The sequence below is a fragment of the Chrysochloris asiatica genome, unplaced genomic scaffold (assembly GCF_000296735.1).
Source record: "Chrysochloris asiatica unplaced genomic scaffold, ChrAsi1.0 scaffold00011, whole genome shotgun sequence".
Classification (NCBI taxonomy): domain Eukaryota; kingdom Metazoa; phylum Chordata; class Mammalia; order Afrosoricida; family Chrysochloridae; genus Chrysochloris; species Chrysochloris asiatica.
Genome location: NW_006408529.1, coordinates 7,691,658 through 7,700,917, shown reverse-complemented (window position 1 = coordinate 7,700,917; position 9,260 = coordinate 7,691,658).

Sequence of the window (9,260 nt, the reverse complement as noted above, 5' to 3'; positions counted from 1 at the left end):
CTTTGGATTGCTTTTTTCTTCAAGAATGGATTTAAAAGATTATTAGAAATTTACCCACTAGTTAGAAAAGGTTAAGAACACTAAACATCTGTTGTTATTGTTGTTGTTGTTGTTGTTGTTAGGTGCCATCAAGTCGGTACCGACTCATAGTGACCTTATTCACAGCAGAATGAAACACTGCCCGATCCTGGGCCAACCTCACTACTGTTGCCACACTTGAGTCCATCGATGCTACCGCTTGGCCAATCCATCTTGTTGGGGGTCTTCCTCTTTTACTCTGACCTTCCACCTTACCAAACATGATATCCTTCTCCAGTGACTGTTCCCTCCTGACAATATGTCCAAAGTATGAGAGACGAAGTTTGACCATCTTGGCCTCCAAACATCTGTAGTGTGTGTAAAAGGCAATCGTTGAACAAGCTTTCATTGATATACTGGAGAATGAAATTCTGGACAAGTTCAGCAAGTGACAGAGAATGGCTAAGGCTACCATAAGAGGACTGCAGAGTGATAGCAGACAAGAGGACTAAAGGACAACTGGCAGGGGACTATACACCTGGGTCCAGTGGTTCCAATAACGTATGAAAATCCAAACCTCAGAGACAGGATGGGGGATGAAATACAAAAGAGATTTCGAGATCAGATAATTTATTGGGGGGATTTGACTTCAGAATTGTTATAAATATGACACAAATACTCACCTGAAAGTCAAATCAGGCAAAGAATTTATTATAATAATAAAAAAAGGAACTGACATATTTTCTGTCCTAGACTGAGTTTAATTGAAGATTTTAACATATTAATAAGAACTAATGAGGTGGTGACTTATAATAGCACACATATTAAACTACACCTAATATTGAAATTAGGTGTTTAGATTAGGTCATTAGACATTGTTACTAACTAATGTTTTGGAAAGTCAGAATATCAGTGAATATAAACTATCTTTCCAGATTGATTCCTCTTCTTGGGTTTTTACCTGTGTTCTCTTTCAAAATATTTTTTCAAATACAAAAGTAAGTCAAAAAGTATTGCTTCAAAATGATTGAAACCTTTATTAAAAATCTGAGGATATTGTTCCTAAACACATCCTCAACTGAGGCCTATACACTTCTGTAAGCAGTCTTTCCATCACTCTAACTCTTCCCCTGCATACTTCTGTACACTTCAATTTATACCATGTCAAAATAGCAGGTTGGACATATTGAGAGACAAAAATCAGATTCCTTTGATGTATTCTCTGGAATTGGGGAAAAAGAGATGTTTAAAGGAACAAGGTCAGGGCTAAAAATTGGAAGGGGAAGGTTTCCCAATGACACTCCATTTCCACCTTGCAATAATGAACAGGTATACTGTCATGATGGTGGGGTAGGGGATCCTTTTTTCAACTTCCCTGGCCTTTTTCTCCCCAATGCAATTTTCAATTTTCTTAAAACTTCTTCCTAGTAAGTTCTTATTATTGTTCTATGTCTTTCAGGAAAATCTATCATAATTAATGCTTTTGCCATCCCCCAAAATTGGTTACCATAACCTTCTGAGCTCACCTCTAGGTTTTGAATTTAACTGGCCCAGCAGATCCCCTGAGAGACTTCTCATTTTGGAAAGCACCCTATTAAGGCTTTGTTGTTGTTAGGTGTTGACAAGTCTGTACCGACTCATATCTACATTATACACAAAAGAATGAAACCCTGTACTGTTCCTATGCCAACCTCACAATTTTTTCTACCTTTGAGTGAATTGCTGCTGCCACTGTGCCAATCCATCTAATTGGGGGTATTTCTCTTTTTCACTGACCCTCCACTCTACCAAGCATGATAACCAGGGACTGGTCCCTCCTGATAACATGTTCAAAAGTATGGTCATCCTGGCCTCCATGGAGCATTCTGCCTGAACATCTTCCAACACAGATTTGTTTGTTCCTTTGGAAATCCATTTTACTGTCAATAATCTCCTCCAATACCATAACTCAAATGCATCAATTCTTCTTTATTCATTGTTCAACTTTCACATGCATATGAGGTAATTGAAAAATATGATGGCTTGTGTCAGGTGCACCTTAGTCCTCACAGTCACATCTTTGCTATTGGATGATTTAAAGAGATCTTGTACAACAGATTTGCCCAATGCTATATGTGATTTGATTTTCTGACTGCTGCAAAACATGAGTGTTGATGGTTGATCTAGCAAAATGAAGTCTTTGACAACTTCAACCGTTTTTCCATTTATATGGGTGTTATTTATTGGTCCAGTGGTGAGGATTTTTTCTTTACATTGAGATGCAACCCATACCAAAGGTGTGATCTTTGATTTTGATCAGTAAGCATTTTTTTTAATGTTTTATTGTGAATTATGTGATAGTTTACATGGGTGAACTTTAGTTTTACATTCATTTCATCGTATATCATCTCATTGCCATAGTTCCAATCTCCTCCATGCATCATCAACTACCCAAATGGTTTATCCCAGAAACCCACCTCCTATATTTCGCCCTCCTTCCCCCAGTTTTTGGCCCACAGTCCCTTTTCCTCTCTGGGTCCAAAGTCCCCAGTTGCTTCATCACTCCACGTTATCATCTCTGTCTCCATCTCAGGCATCTCTGTTTCTCTGGGTAGGGTCCCGCTCTCGGCTCTTCTCCGTTGATGGTCCCAGAGGCCTCTGCTCCTATCCTGGAGATTTTAAATCTTCTTTGCTTTCAACAGGCAAGGTTATATTATCGGCATATCATAGGCTGCTAATGAGACTAAGCCATGTGTATTACTGAATGAATTGTCTGCAATCACCCATTTATTAGACATTTTAAAAATGTTTTATTTGAAATAAACCAGTGCATGTGTGAACTGGAACCCTAGTAGAAATCCTTTTTGACTTAGCCTTATATCTGTATTACTAGAGTATGGCATACACTCAACTTAAGATTTCTCCTTTATGTATATTATTCTAGACTGTCTTGTTGCTCAACAAATCCATTATAGTTGCTATAAGCTGTTTTTTTTACTGGACTAACTTACAGCGACTATGATGTTGTTGTTGTTGTTATGTGCTGTCAAGTCAGTTCTGACACACAGCAACCTTATATTAGATTTATGTTGACTGATAATTAAGGTATTTTGTCAACTTGGCTTATCGAGGAATCTCAGTAGTTTAGCAGTTATGTAGTAAACACCTCCCTGATGAGATCTAACATGATGTATTTACCACCATTATGTAATCTGTTGAGATCAGCTTTTATCTGATGTAATTATCCTATGTGCTATAAATTCTCACTTTTAGAGTATTATTGAGACCAGATGAGTCAATATCTTTAGAGATATAAAAGAAGAAAGATGTAAGCAAAGCTCAGAGGAAAATACTGCCACTAAACAGAAGAGTCAGGAGTGGGGTGTGTCACCTGGACCTGGGGTTCTTGAGCTGTGAAGCTCCTAGATTAAGGTCAAAATGTATGGAGCACTCCAAGGAATACTGGACTTACAGATACTGAAAAGAGAAACAAACATTTTTCTAGAGCTAGTACTTTGAATTTGGACTTGGAATCTCCTAAACTCATGGTTGTTAAGACCTTGCACGTCTGGTACTTCTGTTGTAGCAGCATTAGAGAACTGAGACAGTGACTTCATGCACAATGAGGATGTGTTTTGGATTGATAGGCTTCACATTGACTGAATTTTAGATGTAGATATCTAGGACATTCTTCCCAGTCCACCTTAGTCTTAAAGCTCTAATGAAGCCTATTCAGCATCATAAAAGCAAACTAGTCTCTAATTATAGATGGATGTTGCTGCACATGTGCTTCCTTGGGTGGAAATCAAACATATGTCTATTTGATGGAAAGCAAGAAGTCAACCATTGAGCCACCAATGGCCAATATCACATACTAGAATTTTGTAAGACCAATGACTTATTCATTGCCAACATATGTTTCAACAGCATAAATAGTGAATATACAGTTGAACTTCACCATAAAGAAAACACAGGAATCAACTCAAATATATCTGTGGAAAGAGATGATGGAGAAGTTCAAGGTTATCATTCAGAACTAGGATCAACTTTGAAACAGACTATAAACTGTTAATATGTTAATATTCAAGTTCAAACTGAAACTAAAGAAAATTAAAACAAATCCATCTAAGTCAAAGTATGATCCCACCTGGAATTTGGAGATGATCTCAGGTACAGATTTAACACATTTACCACTAATTATACAAGACCAGACCAAGGTGTGGGGTGGCATCAAGAATCTCATACATGAAGAAAGAAAAAGATCATTAAAAACACTGAACATAAAGGACAACAATGGATGTCAGAAGAAACTCTGAAACTTGGTCTTGAGTGTATAGAAGCTAAAATGACTGGGAGAAATGATGAAGTAAAAGAACTGAGCAGAAGATTTCAAAGTGTGATTGAAAAAGGCAAAGTAAAATATGAGAGTGAATTGTGAAGCTGGACTAAGGAAAAAAACCTGGACCTAGGGAACAAAAAGGGAAGAAGGCTTTTATTACTTTTAAGGCTGAAAGAACTGAAGAAAAAAATTCAAGTTTTGAGATATATTGTTAAAGGATTCTGTGGGGGAAATATTGAGAGACCTGGGAAGCATCAAAATAAGACCGAAGGAATGTAGAGTTACTGTACCAAAAAGATTGGTCAGTGTTCAATAATTGCAATAGATAGCATATGATCAAGAACTGATGGTATTGAAGGAAGATATACAAGCTTCATTGAAGGCATTGTCAAGAAATAAGGATCCAAGAATTAAAGAATTACCAATTGATATGTTTCAGCAAACTAAGGGAGCACTGGAAGAGCTCACTCACCTAGCCAAACAACTGGAAAATATGAAAATTTGTACCCTTTCCAAAGAAAGGTGATCTAAGAGAATGCAAAAATTATTGAACAATGTTACATGCAAGTAAAATTTTGCTTAAGATAATTTTTAAAAATGCATATAGTGGTCCTTTAACAAAAAAACTGCAAGAAGTTCAAGCCAGGTTCATAAAAGGACGTGGAACAAGGGATATCATTATTTATGTCAAGTGGTTCTTTGCTGAAACAGAGAATACCAGAAGAATATTCATCTGTGTTTTATTGACTATTAAAAGTAATTAAGTTGTGTGGATCTGACAATTTACAGATAACATCACAAAGAATGATAATTCAAGAACCCAGTAAAGTAAAAAATAAAATAAAATAAAATAAAAAAAGAAGACCTTCAAGGAGATGGAATAACACAATGACAATGACAACAACAATAGGCTCAATTGTAGCAACAATTGTGAGGATGCCACAAGACTGCAATGTTTCCTTCTATTGTAAATAGCATCACTATGAGTGAGAACACACTCAACAAAAAGATTTGGACCTATCATACTCCAGTATGTACTCCTGGCATGGTGCTGTAGGATCAGCACTAGATTAGTAACCATAGGGTCAGCAGTTCAAACCCACCAGCTGCTCCTCAGAAACCCTATACAGGGCCACTTATGAACCACAACTGACTCGATGGTACTTAATAACAGTAACATGTTCCTGTATTTCTTTATATTAACTTAGCTGATAGGATCTTTGAAGATCTTATTTTCAAACAGGGTCACTATTAGAAAATAAATTCCTTTTCTACTTCTTTGACACTAAGCTAGGTTAACAAATACAAACCTATTTGTTATCAGTCCTCTTCTTCACTGTTTCACTTCTGTTCAGACACCACCTCCACTTGTACCAGTTCTTCCTCTTGTCCTAATCAGCCAGACCTAAGTCAGCCCTCAGAAACTATAAGGCATAGATATCCAGACTGCCAAGACTATCCAAGACTTCAGATGGCAGCTGAAAGCTTGGAGTCCCTGTGGACAATTTCCCTTTTGACATGCTGACTACATGTTTGAGGTCTTCTCACTACATCTCAGGACACCAGTAGCAAGCTCAGGAGTCCTCTCCTCTCACACATTTGAGCTGATGGCTTCCACTATTTCTGAGATTTCAGTAAGTCAATAAAGTAACTCACATAACTCAGGTAAAGGGCTATACTTCTGATTAAAATTTTATTATAGTAAAAATTATACAAATGAAGGGAAGAGCCTGAGGATGTTATCAATGTAAAGTTTACATGACCAAAGAGAAACTAGCCTCTTATATGCACCAATGTCCTTCACTAGTCAGGAAGACTATGAGACTTTTCATATCCAGATTCTTTACTGGGACCTCATTATGTAGGCATCATTGACTGAATCATCCTCCAACCCCACCACCCCAAGTGGAACTTTCTGGCCTGTTTAGCCTTCACACAAGATTCATCTCATTAGCACAAACTAATTGATTAGGTGTGGTCTGGAGTCCTCATTAAAGAGACTACTGTCACTGGAAAAGTTCGAAGATTTTAGTGGTTACATATCAGAAAAGGACTAAGGCCAAATTTTTCAGGTAAAGACACTCTTAGCAACACAGTCATATTTACATATATAGAGATGAGGACTACAACATATCTATTTATGGAACACAATTCAATCTATAGCAGATGGTCGAGTCCTTTAGGGTCTTACAAACAATAAGGGCAAAGCTAGAGAGCCATTATCATCACTCACAGAAGCAGCAGTCAAGAAATCAGATGACGTATCCCATTAGGCAAATATGCTGCACAAGACCTTTTTAAAGTGTTGAAGAGCAAAAATGTCAGCATGAGGACTAAGGTGTGCTTGACCCAAGCCATGGTATTTTCAATAACCTCCTATGCATGCGAAAGCTGGACAGTGAATAAAGAAGACCGTAGAAGAATGGATGTTTTTTAGTTATGGTGTTGGAGGAGACTATTGAAAGTACCATGGGCTACCAAAAGAACCAATAGATCCATTTTGGAAGAAGTGAAGCCAGAGTGCTCCTTGGAGGCCAAGATAGTCAAACTTCATTTCTCATACTTCGGACATTTTGTCAGGAGGGACCAGTCTCTGGAGAAGGTTATCATGTTTGGTAAGGTGGGGGGTCAGAGAAAAAGAGGAAGACCCCAATGAGATGGATTGGCCAAGTGGAAGCATTGGTGGACTCAAGCATGGCAACAGTAGTGAGGTAGGCTCAGGATCAGGCAGTGTTTCGGTTTGCTGTGAATAAGGTCGCTATGGTCAATACCAACTCAATGGCACTTAACAACAAAAACAACAGGGATCCATTAGAGGGCTTTATTTTAATGATGTCACTGAAGCTACGGGGCTGACAATGAATGGCGAATGTCAAAAGCAGAAAAATGCAGGTTGGGGAGATAAATTAGGAGACTGTTGCAAGAATCTGAGTAGACAATAATGATTTTTACCATGGTTGTAGTAGTGAAGATGGAAAAATTAGAGGCTAGATATACTTAAAGGTAAAGCTGTCATATATGGAGTAAAAGAGAAACTATAATGGGTAAATGTGTTACAGATAGGGATACAAATGAAGATTAAAAAGTAATGTCTTGTATCTTATTGTATTTTCTAGAAATATTAACTTTAGGCCATTTCATATTAAGTTTGGGACAGTTAAGAAAAGGAAATTTTGGTTGTTTCACTTATTTTATATACTTTCCCAGTTTGGGAAGTAGAATGGTAAAATGCAATGTTATCAATAAATGGTTAACAGAAATATAATTTCCTTTTATTGGTTCTAGACAGGATGATTGGTTAACAATAAATTTTAATAATTAGTCTTATCATTTTAAAATTGTATTTAGCAGTGTGACAATAAGTCACTACATAAATAATTTCCATGGCAGCAGAGTTTGGATAACGAACAGCATGCTAAATATGAATGAGGTGAGGCAAGATCATACTGATGTTGATTTATTTCTTTAAAGCCTCTAAATTGGCATGTTTCCATGAGTTAAATTTCTTCTCTAAGACTGTTCTTTATTTAAAAGATGATCATCAGACTATTTGTCTAGAGTAGCAGGTCCTGTGAAGCAAGTGAGTTGGCTATTATTTGGAGTATGTCATCAAAATAATTAAGAATGTCAAATAAAATGTTCACTTTTTAAAATATCCACAAGATGCATATGTTGTTTCAAATTATTTTTCAAATTAATTAACTCTATCTGTTCTTTATGTGTCTGTTTTAGGTTGGGTTCTCTAGAGAGGCAAAACCCAACGGAGCTTATATTCTACAGGAGTTCTGTTATGGCACTTTAGGGTCAGCACTGGACTGCTAACCACAAGGTTGGTGGTTCAAACTCACCAGCTGCTCCTTAGGAACTCTGTACAGGGTCGTTATGAATCAAAAACAACTTCACAGCAAGTAACAGCAACATAACAACATAAAAGGAATGATTCACACAGTTATAGAGTAGGGTAGGTTCCAAGTCTGTGGGTTAGATGTCAGGCTGGAGGCTTCTGATTCATATAGCTTCAGGGTTAAACCATCAACATTGGCAAGTCAGGTGACCGTCATACAGATCGGGCAGGTAAGATTCCTAGGATCAGCAGACAATAGAGCAAGCCACTGGCTCAAGTCTGAAGAACTGGATTTTGGATGAGGAACCAGATGCAAGTTCTAAACCTTGCAAAGAGCAAGCAAGCTATGTAGTCCACAAAGACAATGTTTTATATCCTAATTTTGTGAGCAGCAACTTGGATCTTAAAAAGGAATGAATCACCAACTCAGGTGCCACTATTGTCCTCTCATTGTACAGAGGAAAGAAAACTGATGAAAATTGAAGATGCTTGGAATTAATTAGTTCAATGGATTCATGGAACTCATGAACATCAGTTTCCACTGAGATCAAAGCTAGATGATGTTAGGCTACCATTACCAACTGTTCCAATAGGGAATCACATTAGAGTCCTGAGTAGACTGGGAGAAAATGTGGAACACAATTTAAAATTATTAAAAAGACCAAGTTTACTGGTCAGAAAAGGAATGGAGAAATTCAAGATTGTAACCCTTGGTCAGTCTTCAGATCTGATATGAAGTCACCCAAAAACTCAATGTCCAGCCAAAGAGTAGATAGACATATAGTGGGAGCAACAACACTAGTGAGGCATGGAATGGTCAAGTATTCAAGAACAAAAGGTCAGCATTTACCTTAGGACAAAATTCAGAAGGGTTGTAAAAGACGATTGAATGGAAACAAGAATTACAGGGAAGCAGTAGGAAGAACACGGTCAGTATTTCTCAAGCTGGGGGAACTGAAGAAAAAATTCAAGCCTCGACTTTCGTTATTGAAAGATTCACTGGGAAAATTACTGAATGATGCAGAATGCATCAAGAAAAGATGGAAGGAATACACAGAGTCATTGTACCAAAAGGAAATG